General features: G+C 35.9%; 1 pseudogene; it reads right to left on the bottom strand.

Moving 5' to 3' along the window:
- Positions 1 to 10,750: 10,750 nt before the first annotated feature.
- Positions 10,751 to 10,869, bottom strand: LOC118602012 (annotated as a pseudogene).
- Positions 10,870 to 19,560: the final 8,691 nt, after the last annotated feature.

Raw genomic sequence — 19,560 nt, 5'->3', positions numbered from 1 at the left:
CAGAAATCCAATCCACTGTCCAAATTATAAAAATAATAATATTGTCAATGACACTTAAAAAAGACATTAAAAAATCCAAAGGCATTCAATGCATTGATTATTTATAGTTTGTTATACTAAGAGAATGTGAGAAATTATTTTTTAACCCTTTTCTATTTTCTGGTTTATTTATTGAAGCTTTTAAATTTCACAATTTAACTTTGTTATAATAAAAAATAAGCTCTTTCGAAATCTCAACAACAGAGAAAGTATTTATGGTTCCAAGTAAGAGCATTTCATGGCCATGATTTAAAAAGAGAGAATCTTGAAACTACTTCCACATACCTTTTCATACCATGATATTTCCTCTCTTGGCTACCTTGCTCTATTCAAATATTAAACCTCCTACAACTTGACCTTGGTAATTCTTTGTGTTGTTTGTGTACATTTTCTACTCTACTGGATTCAAGCACACAAATAACATTATGGGTCACATTTCCTTTGCATCTCTCATTGTTCCTGATACAACATTATTAGTTGTTCAATAAACACATAGTAAATGAGATTATATAGGAAGGGTAATTTTAATATGCCACATGGCATATAAAGAAAAGTTAAAGATCCCCATCTTCCAATTAACACATATGCAATTAAGACTGACTTCCCCCATAAACCTCATAAAGCAATGCACATTTGTCTCTTTGTAATGCAGAATAGCATTCAAAATAGAGAAAGTTCGTTAGCATGCCTAAAATATGTAAAAAATAACTTTATATTGGTTGAGAGCTTAGATCATTCTAGATAATTGATGCAGGTTTAAAAGTCTAGAGCACAAAAAAAGTTTAAAAAAAGAGAAAATTGATACTGTGTAGGCAGAAATTCTTAGAAAGAAAATGTGAAATATGACAGGAAGTTTATGTCCACTTAAGTGAAGCTGTGATCTCATGTCCCAGAAAGATGAATAGAAAGAGCTATCAAAATTCATGGAAGATGAAAAATGATGTTGAGTTGATTTTTTTGTAAGTCACTTACATTGTGTCTGTCTTGTCAATAGGCACAAATAATTAAATGTAAAATAAAGAAATAAATTAATGTTTTTAATTTTAGGGCATTGTTGGAATGCCCTAAAGGAATAAGATGCTGTTCTCTGGAATTAAATGCTTTTCAAACATGAACCTTACCATTCAAGTGCACAATTTTTATTTTATAGCCATTCTGATGAAAAGCTTTATCAACTGAATTTCACACTTTCATAGACAGTGGTTAAAAATATCATCCTTTTGTTGATGATGATAACATAATTATGAGCATTAACTCATATTTTTTCTTCATAATAAATCATCCCTCATCTGCATGGCGATTCAGCTCTTTCTTTTTGATTTTTTTATGAGCCTTCCTCTGGGAACCCTTTTCTATTTCTACTTTTTTGTTTCTTATCTGCTATTGATTGAAAACGGTATGATTAAGATGCTTATAATTGTGAGTTAAGTGAAAGCAGATACACATTATATAAAAGTTTCAATGAATTTTCAACACCTATACTTTCCTTCCTTCACAGAGCTGTGGTTCTTATCTTCCCTGGATATCACAGTTACTTCCTAACGGGTCTTTCAACCTTCCTGCATTGTTTTTCCCCTGTATCCTTGTAGTTCTTAAGACCCCTTGAGAATAACAATCACTTCCAGAGCATTGCACCACCACCACCACCACCACCATCCCAGATAAACCAGTGTAGTAGACAAGCTATTTAATAAGCATCTCCATGTGAGTCTGATGTATGTGGTCTGGGGATCATAGTCTGTGAATGGTGGCCTCATTAATCCTACTAAAGGAAAATTAACCCATGTCATGATTTTTATTAATAATCGTTAAGGCCCTGCGTGACATATCCTAGATCCACTTTCCAAGCCAAAGTTTCTAAGCCGGCAACACTACTGTTGTCCTTCCTCGGTGTTACCTTTCCCGCCCGCATATATTTGTAGCTGTACTTAGCTGCTCTTAGATATCTCCTCCAGTTCCCTTACCTCTGTATTTACTGAATAAAACTCTACATGTTTTTAAAAGTACGGTTTAATTTATTTTTGCATTGATTAGAAATAGGACGTTTTCCACATTTCTCTAGTTGCATCTATGATGTGATTTATCATATCTTGAGTTATGGTTTACCTAAGTGTACGCTTCTTATCACTTGACAGAATACTACTCTCATGTTCTTTTGAATATCCCCACAGTAGTTTCTCTAGCACAAGTATACATTATGGATGAGCGCTATGTTTGTTAAATTAATAAATAAGTGAGGTATGATCTACATAAAGACCTTACTTCCACTAGGAGTTGAGGAGGCAAATTATATATTGAAAGAAGGTAAAGAAAAATCATATCTACTTCACATTAGGGTCTTATCCAACACTGAAATGTACAGATGCAAATGTATTAGAAAAGTATCTGTCTACTATAAACTGAAATCAAAGTCATAATGAAATTTCCCTATGCAGTTTCTCCCAAGATTTCTTGTTGCAAGTTAGCAATCGAGTCAAATAAAACTATTAGAGATGGTAACGGCCAGATCTTTGTCAGTACAACCCACTGAAAACCAAGACATAGAAGTAGAAGCAAAAAGAAATAGGAGGATAGTAAAGATAAAACCAATAACAAAGCAAGTAGTTACAATCAAAATACAAACACATAGCTTAACAAATTTGTTTTGCAGAATTCAAATTTTCCCATTTTCTTGGCAACTGAAGACGGCTGTGGTGTTAACTGCTTAGACATCTTGATTCTCAGAATAATCTTTCTTTAGAAACTAGAATAAACACTGCAGTGCTGCTTCGAATATACTACTCCTTAACACAACCAAGTGAAAGTAATGAAGTAAAGGTTTTAATATGTGAATTACCTTGAGTTTAATGCCTGAAAGAAATTAGTTCTTTTTATTTTCCTTTTTTTTTTTTTATTCAGAAAATAAATTAAAAGACCATGTCTTTGGCAGAAATTTCCCAAGGTTTCTACAATGTGGGTATTTTTGGACCTTAAAACTAATCATTATAATCCATCCCTATACTCTTAGAAGATTTTTATTACTGCTGTTCTTAGGTTGAACTTGGCACTTGACTAAGTACACATTTTGCCTGTAGAATATGGGCATGAATACCAAGAAACAGCCAAAATCAAGCAAAATATCAAATAATAAAACAAAACTATTTCCCCCCACTGGAATGGTTGTAAGCCAACTATGTAAAATCAAAATGAAAAACCCAAAGTAGTTGGTATCATTCAGTACTGAATAATTCTAGACATTTCAATTTTTTTTTCTGCTTTTTTTAGCAAGTCTTCAAAATGAGGTATGTTTTATTTCTTCGTAGTCACAACACTCAGCCTGCCACTTGCTAGTACGTTCCTGATCTGATTTAAAAGTTTAGATTTTTCTTTTCTTTCAAATATTAAGGTTTGTTGTGACAATGTGAGAATTATTTACACCTCATTAGGCACATAAGTACAGGAAATTACACATTAGAACTGCCCAATTATTTAATAAATTTCATTTTTGATTACTATCTGTGGTATAAGATAGAACTTACCTGAAAATTTATGAAATAATGGAAGAAATTCTCCTCTTTAAGCATAATTCTGCATATATTTTCAAAGAACATCTTAACACATCCTTTCCCTCTCTCTCCCTCTCTCTCTCCTTTCTCTCTCTCTCTCTCTCTCTCTCTCTCTCTCTCTCTCTCTCTCTCTCTTTCTCTCTCTCTCTCTCTCTCCCAATAGGGCAATAGGGGATAGAGGGTGGGGAGGGCAATTGCAAATGGCTCAATGGACTATAGACCTTAGAGAGACTTAAAGTTATCAAAAGAAATTTATTATAATTACTATTTACAAAGAAGTTAGGGGTGAAAATGCATTTTCACACTCATGGAGACTAAAAGTGTACATCGCGCATGAGACCATTCATGATGTTTGACATCTTAAAGACACATTCCTCTTCAAAAAGATGACAAATTATGGCAAATTAGGCATTCAGATTTATATCCATACAGTATTTCAACTTGAATTCATCTTTCACTTTCTCCTAGATAAATCAACACAGAGAATAGTTTTAAAAAATCATAATAGCTCAGGAATTGCACATTCTAAACAATATATCAAAATAATTGAAACCGACAGGCATGGGATTTGCATTAGTTTCCTGAGGCTGCTATAAGAAATTGCAACAAATTTGGTGGCCTAAAAGAACAGAAACTTATTTACTCACAGTTCTGGAGGCCAGAAGTCTAACATCGAGGTATTGGCAGGTCTGCAGTCCCTGTGGAGGCTCCAGGAGAGAAGGCTTCCTTGCCTCTCCCAGCTTTCTGCTGCTATCAGCATTCCTTGGCTTGTGGGCACAATTCTCTCTGCTCTGTCTTCTTATCGACTTCTCTGTGGGCCTGTCTACTCCTATGTATGTTTTATAAGAACACTCGTCATTGCGTTTAGTGAACACTTGGAATATTCAAGATGACCTCTGCATCTTAAGATCTTTACCTTCATTACCTCTGCAAAGAAACTTTTTCCAAATAGGGTCACAGTCACAGGTTCAGGGAATTCGAATGAGGACATGTCGTTCCATGGGTCATCATTCAACTTACTACAGAGTTGGCATTTCAATACAAAAAAGTATTTTAAAAAAGGGCATGGGTTTGTAGATAAATAAATCATCAACTATTATGTAAATCCTTTCTTTAGATGAGACAATACATTACTGATATAATTATTTAGTATTAGATTTATGTTGGAATTATCTTACAATGCTGCTTGCAGTGTGAAAAATATTGTGTAACATATGTGTTTTCCCAAAACGAGTGCCACTGAAATAATAAAACATCCTTCTCTAAAGAATTCCAAGGCATTGATCCTGTGAACTCCAGCTAAATTAAGCTTAATTATAATAATAAATAATTCCGTGTAGAAGGCACCATACCGTCTTTCACACATTTTCTAGTTTTTTTTCCTCACAACAACCCATAAGGTAGAGAAAGCACTGAGTACCAATTTTTTCTTGCTATAATTTCTTTTTCTCCCTTTTAAACAAAACCTCTTTTTTTTCCCTTCTGGTGTTCACTATCTTTGACAAAGCTGAGACTTCATTAAGTCAGTTATGATAATTCCACTTCCCTTGCTAGTGTGTGAATTAGCATTAGACATATACCCAATCATGGCCAGTGATTTCTGAGGGCGAGTCTGATGAAAAGGTTTTTGGAATAAGGCTTCTTTGCACATTATTTTAGTTTGTTAGGGCTGCCATGACAAAGTGTCACGAATTAGATGGCTTAAACAACAGAAACTGATTTTCTCACATTTCTGGTGGCTGGAAGTTCAAGATCAAGGTGTTGGCAGCTTTGATTTCTTCTGAGGCTTCTCTTCCTGGCTTGTTGATGGTTGTCTTCTCCCTGTGTCTTCGCATGGTCTTCCCTCTTAGTGGGTCTGTGTCCTCACCTCTTCTCTTATAAAGACACAGTCATATTGGATTAGAGCCCACCCCTACGGCCTCACTGAGCCTTAATTAAGTCTGATAAGGAACTTATCTCTAATGGTTACAAACTAAGGGACTCAAGGTTAGGATTTTAACATGGATTTTAGGGAGACACAATTCAGCCCATAACATGCATTAACAGAGAAACTCAGAAAAAGATCTTCTCTGCTTGGTTTAAACATTGTAATACCTAAGGGAAGAAAACCTTATAGAAGGCAGAACAGTAGAGAGAACCTGGGATCCTTCTCATATCATAAACTGGGCATCTCTGACTTAAGACATCTTATTACAAGAGATAATTACTTTTCACATTTTTAAGCGGTTGTGGTAAGATTTTATCTTCTGCCGCAATATTTAATTGACATACATAAATACTGTTGTTTTCATTGTCATTTTACAAATAGAGAAACTTAGGTTTAAAGAAATGTGCCTTTTTTGTCACATAACTTGTAAGACAGAATTTAGGTCCAGGTGTCTTAACTCCCGCATGATTGATCATAAACAATGACTCTCCAATGTTATAATATTCTCTCTGATAGTTAATGTTTCATTTCCATTTTTTCAAAGCCTCTTATGGAACATTTAAAGAGGCAAACCCGAGAATGTTTTTGGGTGGATATTCTAGATAACTGGAAACAAGGAACTGTCTAAAAAAACATAAAGTAGGCCATGAAAATATTTTAGGGGAAAGAGAAACTATTAAGATAAGTCTAAAAGGTAAGAAAGATGCACACAGTATAAATCCAAAAAAAAAAAGTCACAAAACACCTTAAGATGAGGTCATCCTGCAAACTGCCCAACACACAAATTGTGCTCTCTGAACAATCTCTCGCTGCAGGTAGTTTGAATCTAATTTTAATTCTCTAGGGGCAAAGATTGAAAATAAGTTATTTTTAGCTACACATTCCAGTGTCCAGTTGGCTTTAATTACATAGTTTCCCATCTTTGTATTTTTCTTTTTGCAAGTAGGCCTCTTTCAATTCTTACCTAATAGAGAAATGAGTGCTTGTCTTTTTTCAAAACTTTCTTTACATGTTTGGATCCCATGCCCTTTGTTCACTCTTCTAGAACAAACTCATTGACTCTTCATGTTCACTGATGCGTTCTTATCTTATCATTTTAAATTCTTCTTCATGTTTTTTTTTTAATTTTTAACAAAATTTTTTATCTACTGTCTATTTTTCTTCTTCTGAAACGGAATAACAGAAACACGGAAAGCTTATTTTTCATGGTTTAACTAATAATTTGAATCACTGTTTTGTTTTGTTTTGTTTTGTCTTAATCCAGTTCCTTCAGGTTAATTCCTTTAGTTTGACTCAGATCTGAAATGCCTGACTGGCAGTGTAAACTCAAGATTAGCACCAATTTCCCGCCAGTATCAGGAAAGACAGCACCTAACCCAGCTGTGACCGATGAATAATACCCGATTTAGCAGAAACCACTTGTTGCACGCCACAGTTAAGCAATGTGTCAAAAGAACTGGCTCTAGTAGAGGAACTCTGAGCCCCAGATAACTCATTCAACTCACAGCCTCTCTGCCTTACTTGCTAGAGATGTATGATCTGTTCTGTTTTCTAATTACTTCAATCCTATGTTATTTCAGAGAAACATTTTTTCTGTAGTGACTGTTTACTTTGCAATTGGTTATGATACTGTGGTAGATTGGGTTGTTTACCCCCAAGTAATGGCTTCCCTCTATCTACACCCTTTGCAATGTGGGTTTGCAACTCTTCCCATCAAAAAGTAGTGTCTGTTTTCCCAGTTCATAAAACAGGGCTGACCTTGTAACTCGCTTTAGTCAATAGCGTATGGTGAACATAACAATGGGCCACTTCTGAGCCTAGGTCTCAAGAAGCTTTGTGTACTCTCACTCTCTTGGAACTCCATCTTTGCAATGAGAACAAGCCCAGACCTTCTGGAGGATGAGAGACCATATGGAGCAGAGACCAATCATCTCAGCTAAAGATATCTTCCACTAACTAGCCCTCATCTGATCCACCAACTAGTTTCAAATGCATGAACGAGCCCACCCAAGATCAACTGGCTTGGCCCAGATCAGCAGAACCACCCAGCCAATTCTAAATTTATGAACAAAAATATTTGCTTATTGTTATACAGCATGCCGGTCTTATGGTTGTTGATTATATAGCACTAATATAGCATAAATACTGATCTAAGCCCATTTCTAACTACTAATTCTTAAATTTTCCATTACACTTATAACCTCTGACATAACCTTTCTTGTTTTCTGATCAGGATTGCTTGACATTCTATCTTCCACTCATTAAAAGTTGTGATACTCTTTACAATCCTTAGAGAGGACAGGTGCTGGGTATTTTGACTTACATATAAATATGCCCAGTAGCCAGCCAGGCTCATAGTGAGTGTCTAAGAATGACTAACTGATAATCTCTGGTTTTCACGGATCAACCTCACTTGCTATATTCACTCTGGTTCCTAGCCTGTTAACTTCGTTAGGCTCCATTCTGTCACAGACCTGATTCATGAAGCTATTGCAAGTACTATCTACCCTTTGACCTCAATCAATAAGTAGAAACATGCTGTCACCACGCCATGCTTTGACCTAGAAGGATGTTTCTTGGTAAGAGAAATGAGAATAATCACTATTCCGGTAACAGCAACAACTGGTTGACAAACAAGATTAGTCTGCTGATCTGAAGCGATAGCATATTTTTCCTCACAATTTCATTATTTCACAAAAACAAACAGGCGAAAGCAAAATGACACCATAAGTACAGACTCCAGTAATATCCAGTTTTCCCTCAATATGAAGTCTATTCACAAGTCAAAATAAGTAGCCCCCTCCACTTCTGAAATTTTTCATTGAGGCCAAAAAATCCAAGACTCTGAATTATCACGCTTTGGCAATTGTTCACTTAAAAAAACAAACAAACAAACAAAACAAACAAACAAACAAACAAAAAAATACAGGCTCCAGAGAAGGAAAACTAAACAAAACAAAGCAAAACTTTGGCATTTAAAATAGATGCAAATTAACTGCTTCTGAGACTTGCATACAAAAAGCTAGTGTCTTTGGCTGAAGTGTATATACAGGTCATTTGGATAAAAGCAGGACTAGTGAGGGTGAGCTGGGGGAAGTGGGAAGGAAATTCAGGAAGTTTTCATTTCTGCCACCTTGGTGAAAGATTTCCCACCTAACTCCAGAGCATGTTTGTAATAGATTTCTGGGAAATTAGAGGCAAGAGAACAAAAGGAATATAGGCAGAAGACAGGGTCCAAAAAGAAAGAGCTAGATGCAAGAAGGATGATGGGCTCAGGTGGAAAAACAGGATTGAAGACAAAGAGGGGGAATGTGGAGAGATTCGGAAATACAAAGACCTGAATAGAGTAGGGAAAGGAGAAGGGATGAGTATGTCCTGCATCCATCATTAGCAAGTGAGAATGCTCACAACCATGCGATACAGACATTGCATATGACTGAGTTTATAGAACACCCACAGGAGACTCAGTTGACTTCATCCCATTATCTGAAAATAGGAAACAAATCAAAATAAATAAACTACTGAAAACTGGATTTTCTTAAACAGTTGAGGGTAAATACTACATAGATATATCAGAGATAAAGTGAAATCAGAATGTAAGTTAAAATGTTTGGCCATTTGAGGAAGAAGCCATCTTGTTTGAGTAGATACATTTAGTAAACTTCGAACTTTTCTACTTGCCAATTATCCTTTGAGCTATGGGAATGTTACCAATTTCCCAGGTAATCTCCCCCCTGATGTGCCAGACTATTGTTGCTCACTACACAAGGTGCAGCAAAGCAGAACCTAGCCCCATCACAGCACGGCATATACGTTTCTATTTTAGACTCCTCTCTGCCATCTGTTAAAGACGAATCATAATCCATCTAGCTCACTCTCTGATTTTCTGCCTGAAAAACTGTGCCATGAGTTAGATACATGAACAGAAGTCATTTCTCAACTTCAGGAGGCTTTATGAATTAGACAGAGTAAAATACTTGACATACTATGTCTAAATACAGTTAATTAAAGTTATAAAATCTAAGGTATAAACTCAAAATCTGATATTTTATTTTAAAAATGTATAGCAATGGTCATATGTCACGATGGACTTAACTTCATCTCTTTTCTTTTTCATGATAAGTAATACTTAAAAATTAACCATGAACTTTATCTCTTTAAAAAAAGTTATAAAAAACTTTATTATAAAACTGTCAAAAAACAGAACATCATATTTCATGTATATAGGGACATGCTCAGAACTACCACGAAACTAAAACCATAATTTTTTAAGAGAACTTATAGTTGGATCTTATTAGATCCAACTTAAGTGTAGTTCTCTTCTTACTGACATTGTGCATAACTGTCTTGAGTTCAGAATTTGTATTATTATTAATTTTGTGAAAATTATCTTGTTATATTAATAATCTCATAAAAATCTTTTTTTTATTCATGGTACTTCTGCATCCTTTTTACAAACACATTATTGTTTCTTTCTAGGAACATATCTACAACTACAAAAGTTAAAACAAAAACTTAAAGATTTTCAATAGTGTCTTTGTTTCTTACTCAACAAGAGAATTTGGCTGCTAGATACTAAAGAGGAAACTAAAATTTTACTTCAATATTTTTTTCTGACTTGGTTCAGATAAACATACATACTTCCCAAAAGAGGCACTAAATCATCCATATACAATAATGAGATGGTGTCTTAGAAGCCTGCTAAATTCAAAAATTTGCTTGAAAATACACTAAAAGATATATATGAGATGGACTACAAAACATCTGTGTAATTATTACTTTCTCTCTTTGCAGTAAAAGTTTAAGCACTCTGAAAATTAAAAACACTGAAGCAGTCAAATAAAACAATTTTGGGCAATTCAGGTTTCTGTGGGGTCCTCCACAAAGCCAAAAAACTTTCATCAAAGCAGCAGTCAGGGTAGGAACATGTTTTACTTAATACCTTTGTGGTTAATACTATGCCTTAATAAAATTCTTCAAAATTTTTTCTCTAGAATTAAGTCATCTAAATAAAAGAGGCAAAAGCTGGGTTGCCAGTTGACCATTATATCACTCATTTCCCTATTGTTGGATAAATATTTCTTGACTTCTTTATAGAATGATATAATGCACAAATAATAGAATGATTCAAATGTACGATTTTTTTCTTTTTTTTTATGTGAGGCAATCCTTGGTTGACCTCACAGATTGCAAGGACCTTGTCATCTTACAATCCCTTATTTTTTTATTTTTATTTTTATGCCTACAGCACTTGGTCTTCCTAGGTGGTCTCCCATCCAAGTACTAGCCAGGCCTCACCCTGCTTAGCTTCCGAGATCAGACAGGATCGGGCTTGTTCAGGGTAGCATGGCCATAGACCAAATGTACAAATTTGATAGAATGCATAAATTTTTTGAAGGTATAAGTTAAATTTAATTTCTGTACTAAACACAGTCAATATTCATATTTGAGTGTAAGTACACAAAAGGAGAGAAGACTGGATAATTTTCTAAATTGAAGGAAAAAAAAAAAGAGAAGTTGATATTTAAAAAGTAAAATATTTATCTGAATTAAGATGTAATATCTAAAATGACATTATAGAACGTCACACCTTCTATTTCAATTTGACTGTGTTTAAAAAAAAAAAAAAAGAAAAGAAAAGAAAAAGAAAGCCAAAAGTAACATTCAAATTTTCAAGACACTATTTGGAATTTCCTAGGGAGCGATATACTTTTCTAAGTGCCTAAATAGTTCTTGTTTGTGTACCAAGTGATAAGATAAAATCAAAACCACCTCCTTTCATATTTAAGATAAAAGTCTGATTGTATGGTTGTTCTTTTAGTGAGATAGGTAGATGACAAATGGTAACCATAAGTGAATGATAGGTAGGTAATGATAGATAGATAATAGATGATAGATAGATAATAGATGATAGATAGATAATAGATGATAGATAGATAATAGATGATAGATAGATAATAAATGATAGATAGATGATAGAGATATGATAGATCACATTAAACTTAATAAATACCACAAACTCGGTATCTGTACACTAGTAAATTATATAATATACAGCTTCAAAATATAAATTGGGGTTTATTTGATCCACTCTGAGCATTCTAGAGGCCTCAATTTAATGGCTTCTTAACCAAAGTGTAAGTTTACCTCTATAGCTTTCTCTAGAATAATTAACCTGAGACCCTTGAGGTCTTCGTCTTCACCCTCTAAACACACATGGCACATACAATGGTCATAAGTAAAAAGCAAGTCCAGAGGCCCCTTCCTCTTGTTTCTCTGTGAGACCTGGAAAGGCAAGGGAACTCACATTCATTTTAAGACTTTGCTGCTCATTCCCATGGGCGGAGCAGTTGTTAGATAAAAGAAGCCAGGTTAATCACTGCACCCTATTTTATTGAGAGCGAGGAGGTACAGGGTTGGGGGTTGCTGTGCCTTAAAGAAAGGAGACCCTCAGTCTTCGCTTTTTGCCCCTTGACTTTCTCCTCCAACTCCTTATACTGTATCTCTCTTTCAAATGGCTTAGATAACATTCCTTGAATTTCTGGGCAGGCTGGGCTGTTTTACCTGCATCTACATTGTAGTGTTTTATATTTATCAAATTATATTGCTTACTTTTCATCATAACATCTATGTATCTTGGAATAGCTGTTGGAAACATGAAGTAGGGTTTGGTGCTCAATCCCTAAAACTCACCCCACCTCTCTGTAGGTTCTCAATCAAGGATTGTAATTTGTACCACAGGCTCCAACGCTAGGCTTTGGAGCACCTGTTTTGCAGGAATAGCCCACCTGCAGAATGGACAAAACCTGACATATCCATAGCCCATGAGAACAAAGTTATAGTACAGACAGGGCAAACAAGGTGAACAAATTCTCCCCAAAAGAGCCCTACATGGCCCACCATTTTTCTAGAGGAAGACGGCAACCACAGTCTGATAAATTAATATTCAAAAAAATGACTCTAAATATCTAAATTGTTTATCAAAACAATACATGTGGTGAGATGGTCATTGAGATTATTTTTTTCAAGTCACAGGTAGTTAAAGATCAAAAGAAAATTCTCATTGTTAGATAAATGTCACTCTGAGTGGAAAATGTATACATGAGCGTGATCTGCTTGACAGAAAAAATAGTGAGTAATTCAACTTTGTGAAGGCAAATGCCAACTCATTTTCAATATCGGCAAAATTTTTTACAGGTTAGTATTGTCTTTAAACAATTTATAACAACCAAGCTCATTTTTCAGATACAAACACTTTTTATGTAATAACTATGTTGGAAAATCAGGGTGCATCTTTTAGATGTTCAAATTTCTATGAAAAATTAAAGTTCTTATTTAAGACATATCCTTGTAGTAGACCATGTTTGCATATAATTTAGATAACAGCATTGTTTGGGCTGTCTAAATAAATAGCACATAGCAAAAGGATTGATGTTAGGGTATAGAAATACACAGAAAAGCACAAGCCAATAGGAAGACGGGAATAGGCATTGAGGGCTTCAAAAATATTTTTTATGAACACAAAAATTTTGGACAGAAACAAAACTATTTTTCTTTCTTAAATATCAGAAGGAAAGGAGTATCTGGTTTATGTTACTTTTCTTTCAAAATGTATTTCATACTTTCTGTAATAGGTCTGGTATGAGAGTCAACTCTACACAAACTAAAATAAATTTAAATTAAATGCTTTAAAAAATAGGAAAGAAGAGAGGGGGGAAAGGGAAATTATTTCTTTCATTACATCTTGGTTTATATTGTAGTTACTTTATTCCAGGAAAATTATAAATAAGATGCTCAATTCAGAAAACAGCGATAAGCAAAAGAGATCAACAAATCGATATGCATTCAGATTCTACTAGACTCTCCGTAGATGTGGTGCACTGGAGAGGTGGAATTACAGGATATTACAGAAGAGTAACTGCTCACGAGTCATTATTAGTTTTATTCAGAGAAAAAGAAAGAAGCATGAGAAAAGTGATGCACAGTTGAAGACAAAAGGGATAAGAAATCCCATGGATGCCGCCTAAGACGGATCTGGGTTTCCTCATTTTTCAACATGGGAAAATGCATTCTAGGTTGTTCAATTGAGGTGGTTGTATTGGTCTGCTGTGACTCTTAGATTACATAGACTGACTAAATGGCTTATTACAACATGAACTTATTATTTTTAGTCTGAAGATCAAAGGTCCAAAATGGGTTTCACTGGAATTAAATCAGGATGTTGGTAGGGCTGATTCCTTCTGAAGGCTCTAAGGGAGAATTTGGCCCCCTCTCCTCATTTTTTTTTCTCCTAGTTTCTGAAATTTACCTGCATTCCTTGGGTCTTGGTACCTCCCTCCATTTTCAAAGCCAGCAGCATAACATCTTCCAGTCTCTCTCTGAGTCTGACTCTCCTACCTCTCTCTCATTGGGACCCTCATGATTACATCTGGTGTACCTGAATAATCCAAAATAATCTTCTAATCTCAGGAATCCTAAAATTATATCTGTAAAGTCTCTTTTGCTATGCTAGATAACATATTCAAATGTGTTGAGGATTAGGATGTGGACATCTTTGGGGGTGGGGATAGTTTTCTCTTACCACAACTGTGTATTAATTTTTTGATTTGGTTAGGATTTCATTCCATAGTATACACACTTATGTCTATTCATGTATATATATAAGTATGTACACATAATATACCTACTCGCCCACATCTATAAAATCACTTAAAATATTCTTGTTTATTTTTTAATCACCAATCTAGGGTTTGATCTGATAGAAGAAATTTTGCATTTCAGGAAAGTGTGGCTTAGAAAAGTGGTTCTAAAATTATGATCAAGGACCATAGTTTCTGAGGATCTTGCTTACAGTCAATATAGGGATTTAAAAATAGGAAAAGAAAGTAAACAACTTATTGATTCAACCAGTTTCTATAGAGCACAGTCACAGCTTCTTTTGAGAGGCTATATCCTGCAGGAGCCTCTGGAGCCAGCCAGCCTTGGGTATAAACCCTGGTTCTACCACTTACGAGTTATGTGATCTGGGGAGAGTTACTTAACATTTCTGTGCCTCCATTTCCTCCTCTGTGAAGTACTATCAACAGTAGCACCTACTTGAAAAAGTTATTGCATTATTATAGGTGAAGTATTTGACACAGGCAAATAATGAGCTCAGTGTAAGGATTTTTTATTGGTTTTATTTCTCTTATTTCCTAATATTGAATGAGCAATGTGTTCTTTAACAGTGCCTGGACTTTAAGGCTACCGGTTTTAATAGGGTTGTGATCATTATTTAATCATATTTGTCTTGAGTGGCAGCGGTAAGAATCTTAGTTTTAAAATACTCTCCCAATTTGAGGGCTATTGAGCATGTTGCCATTAAAATTAATGCTAATAAACATCTAGGCAAAATAATTTTAACTACATGGAAAGGGCTCATACAGATCATGTATTTTATTTTAAATATTTTGTCACAGTCTGAATGAAATTAACTCGAAAGTCATATCTGTCCTGGGCCTAAAAGGCAGTCAAACGGGTGAGATATGGCAAACAAAGGGAAATCCTTTACAGGGAAAGATGGACTCAGCCACAGCAAGCTGAACTGGACTGGTCATAAAACAACCTACACATAGATTAAATGAAGAATAAAGATCCCCACAGAAGTAGTAGTTCTCATCTGAGCTTGGCCTCTCAGCTGAAATAGAAGAATTACTGTAAGTCATTCAAGACATTTACAAGTAGATTCAGTAAAGAGTTACATGATTTTAGAAAATAATTTTATATAGGTGGGAGGGGGTCAGAGCAATCCCGAAGTGTTCTCTGACCCCAATGTAGGAATTCTGAATTGTATTTGAAAACTTATATTTGTGGCACACATCCAAACAGATGGAACTCTCTAGAATAAATAAAACTAGAAATATGTTTCCCTTATTACCACAGCAGCCAGTTAAGGATCTTCTGCTCTAAACAAAAACTCTGGAAATAGTAAACCAAGAGATGATAAGAGAGCATCCAAGGTGGAAGACATGGTTCTCTATTACATAGTCTCAGAACTCACATTCCATCATTTCTGCCATTTTCTATTTATTAGTAGCAAGACAGTATATCCCAGCCCATATTCAGTGAGTGGAGATTTCACAAGTGTATGAATACTAGGATGTGGAGGATATTGAGGACCATGTTAGCAACTATCTACCAGTCACCCTGAAAACCTCTCCTAAATTCACCTTCTTAGTGCTTAGATTTTGGTGTTTTGTTGTTTTGAAGCTAATTTTTTAAAGATTAATGTTTGTGTCTAGCAAAAATAAACAAAGTTAAGTGATAAGGATGGACTTTAATCTGTAATATACTATTGCTATAGGAAAGAGAGTCCAGTGACAAACTCAACTTCCAATTGTATAGAGGTGAGTGAGTGTTTTAAAGGGAGAGTGAGGGATTGGAGAGCGGGGAAGAGGAAGCTCTGTAAAGGTTTGGTCAGTGTCAAGGGCAATTAGGCCAACTGTGTCTGATAGCTAGCAATCATCAAAGCTAGAACACTATCCTCTCACAGAGACTGGGAGACAGAGGCCCTGCTCTGCACTTTAAGTGAAGAGCTTTCAGGTCCTTGTGGAAGCCTGTCTGAGTTGCAGGAGATTCACATACATCTCAAAGGGACAGAGGAAAGATTCACAATTGTAAGCTCTTTTTATTGAGATTTCTAAAAGAAAGTGGTAGGGGCCTGTATCAGGTGTTGGGTTGAGCAAACAGTAAATTATTTTGGCCGCCTTGAGCTTTCTCAGATAGGCACTTTAAGGAGAGCTAGGTTCTTGCTAAGGATGAGGCTTTGAGCTGTTAGAAACTGTTAGTGTGTGTTTAAGGCTTTCAATGTGGGGGATGGGTGGACAAAAATCATTTGTGTCCAGAGCCTGTAGTTTTTACAGACCAATGTTAAGGCCTAATCAAGAAGAGGGATCAAAGGAACCTGGCTAGACTTTGGAAAAGGAGAGAATCTTTGTCATGTTCATATTAGGAGATTTTAAGCCCATTCATTCTTTATATAGATGCAATTACTAAGCTCATTAATATAGAAGTTCGATGGTACCTGAGTCAGTACTGGTGGAAACAGAACATTCTTTTGTTACTCAGTTCTTCCCTGGTGATTGGAATCTATCAGTTAATTTATCAGTTTCTTCCTCGCTCCTGGATTTGCTGATCATAAGGCTCTCTTTCTCTTGGTTCCCCAAAAGTTGAATCAGTTCATCTGCCATCTTGGCTACGTGTAGGAGCCAACTGGCTATGCTCACTGTTCTCTGCACCAGGGAGAACCCAGAGCATATCCTCCCTAAAGCCAGCCAGCCAAGCCCCAGAAAACCGGCCAGAAATCTCTGAAAATTTCCAGAGCTGGCCAGCTGTGCTAGCCATCTTCGTTCCAGAGCCGGGGACCCTCTAGCCACGTTCCAAACCCACAGGGCCAACTCTTGCTTATGATGGAACTCCCATTTTCCATTTTTAGGCATTTTCTGATATTTTTGTATGTCCAGGGCCAGCCAGTTGTAATCGAAAGAAACGAGTTTTGTTAGTTCAGACTTCTCTAGCATATGAAGTTCAGCGCTTTTTCCAAACCAGAAGAATCTTATTAAGAACGGTCCAGCAAGATTCTGGATTTTCCAGCACTCAGTTCCACAAAACTGAATAAGAACACATGTGGGGGGAGGTTTATAAAATAGTTGAAGTACTACGTGATAGGATAAAATGTAGTGGCATCATTAGCGTTTCTATTATTTTTGGTATTGATATTTCTAATATTTTATATGACATGCTGTCTCACAAACAGCCGAGTCTGTTCTTTTGTATGCTTCCTTTTTTTTTCCTTTTAAGCTGTTTGAGTGCTTACGGGAAACGATCTTTCAGGAAAATCCAAGTTTGTAGTGACTATGCGAACTTTGTCAATATAATTATGCGATATACAACGGTATCACTGTTGAGGGCATGTGTCTTGAAGATCACTTAAGTCCTATTTCCAGGTGTCTTTGAGCTTCAGTCGACACGTCTTTGAATTCCAACTAATATTATCCTTTTCTCAGTATTATTGTGAGAAGGGAATACATACATAAAGCCCCTAGCATAATATCTGGTACATAACAAATACAAAATAAATAATTGTGTCCTTTGCTGGAAATGTTATTAATTTTTTAGTTCTAGATGTTTCTTTAGAAGAAATAGAGGGGAAATATTTAGGTGTCTGCATGTCTGAATCTTCAAACTATCATCCCAAAACAACCTTTAACTCAGAATGTGAATATAGTCCCTTTGGGAAGGCGGAGGGTAAGTTGCTTCTTTGTTTCTTTGTTTAGTGAATGATTTGGACTAAAATTACAGTTTTTAGTTGCATATCTTCCATAGAAACTAGCAGGTAAAAAAAATCATTTGTGTCTTCAATAGGATGAAATTTGATGCCTCCTTCGTAAAAAATCTTAAATGCCTATCCATTCCAGGATGTTGTTATTCCTTTGTATTCTTCTTTTTCTTGGAACTGTTTTATATTAACAGAATCTCCAAATCCAATGAAGCAAAGAGGAAACTTTTCAATCAATTAAATATGTCGAACACTTACTCCATGTACAATGTGATCTTAAATTGAATAGGTGATACCCTTTGGATAAAAAAGAGAAAAAGGACAAAAATAGAAAACTTAGCAGTAGTACAGAAGAGGGAATGCCAAATACACACTCAGAGACTGAGATTAGGCCATTTGGGCTGAAACACATGGTTTACGTATAAGAGAAAATGACAACATACTTCCTCATTTAGCTATCAATTCTGTTCTCCCTTTGGCCATTTATTGCCAGCCAAAAGCTCTGCCAGATTTTTCAAATGAATTTTCTACGCCCATTATATCTATTTCCTCTCCACCTACTTCCCCCTTCCTCCCACCACCCCCTGTAATTTGCTTTCTATTTCCAACAATGTACCAAGTCTGTGCTTATAAAGGTCACCAATGACTCTATTATTGCCATGTCAGGTGACCTCTCAATTTTTATTCTACAGGTCTCCATTAGCGTATTTAGCATGTCTCGTCGGTCTTTACCTTGTCTTCTATGACACAGTCTTAACGACCTTCTATCCTGGCTTCTTTCTGCCTTCTGACCATTCCCAGTTATTTTTCCTGGTTTTCTTCCCCAGCAATCTCTACGCATGACTTAACTTTAAAAGTCTGTCCCTCAGATCTTTCCTCCATGTACTTTGTGCCCTAGAATGCAGCCATTCTTCACGCCTTAATCACACCTGACCACATGACGTTTCTATGCTGCCAGATCCTAAAATCTTTCCATGGCTCATTCTCACACCAACCTATCACGTCCTCACTTTAGCTTTTCTGTACTAGCCCCTCTATCTCTTCCGGCGTCATGTCTGACGGCATTCTCGTACTTGCCTGCTGCTCAGCCCCTAGCTTAGGTGCAGTTCCCAGAATAAATAAAAATATGCTGGATGATTCATCTCCTCTCATATCACACAGATTTTTTTTTGCATGTACCCCCTCTACCTGGAATGACTTTCCTCATCTTGCAGCTCTTCAATATCTGCTAGTCATTCAAGTTTTTTTGGTATGGATTCCTATTTTCCCATTTGAAGACAAATGTTCCTCTTTTCTCTATGTTAAAGGTTGATTCTGGAGGCCTACTCTCCCCTTTCAAGTTGTGGATGTTTTAAAAAAACAATAATCATTTGTCTAGTTCCTCTTATGTGTGGCATAACTTCTGACCTATCGCACACAATCAAAACCTTCCCGTTCAGTGGGGGCGGGGGGGTAAGAATAAAACAAACCAGTCAGTAGCTCAAACAACCTCTCTTATGAGTTTTCCAATATTTTGTGTGTGGCTATTTCCTTGGTATGTTCATTTCTACTAATCCCAACTCCAATGCTTTCAGTATTTAAAACAGTATCTCACCTCACAGTGGGAACGTCCCACCTTAACTTTCATTCTCTGAGGATTTCCTGTTAAGGCAGGGATTTTCTGCTCTGATAGGCTGCAAACTTCTTGAGTGCCCAGTTTACTCCAGCAGTCAATAATAATTCATCTACACAGG

This window comes from Rousettus aegyptiacus, unplaced genomic scaffold, assembly GCF_014176215.1.
Source record: "Rousettus aegyptiacus isolate mRouAeg1 unplaced genomic scaffold, mRouAeg1.p scaffold_m13_p_4, whole genome shotgun sequence".
NCBI lineage: Eukaryota > Metazoa > Chordata > Mammalia > Chiroptera > Pteropodidae > Rousettus > Rousettus aegyptiacus.
This window is presented reverse-complemented; position numbering and strand designations above follow the sequence as displayed.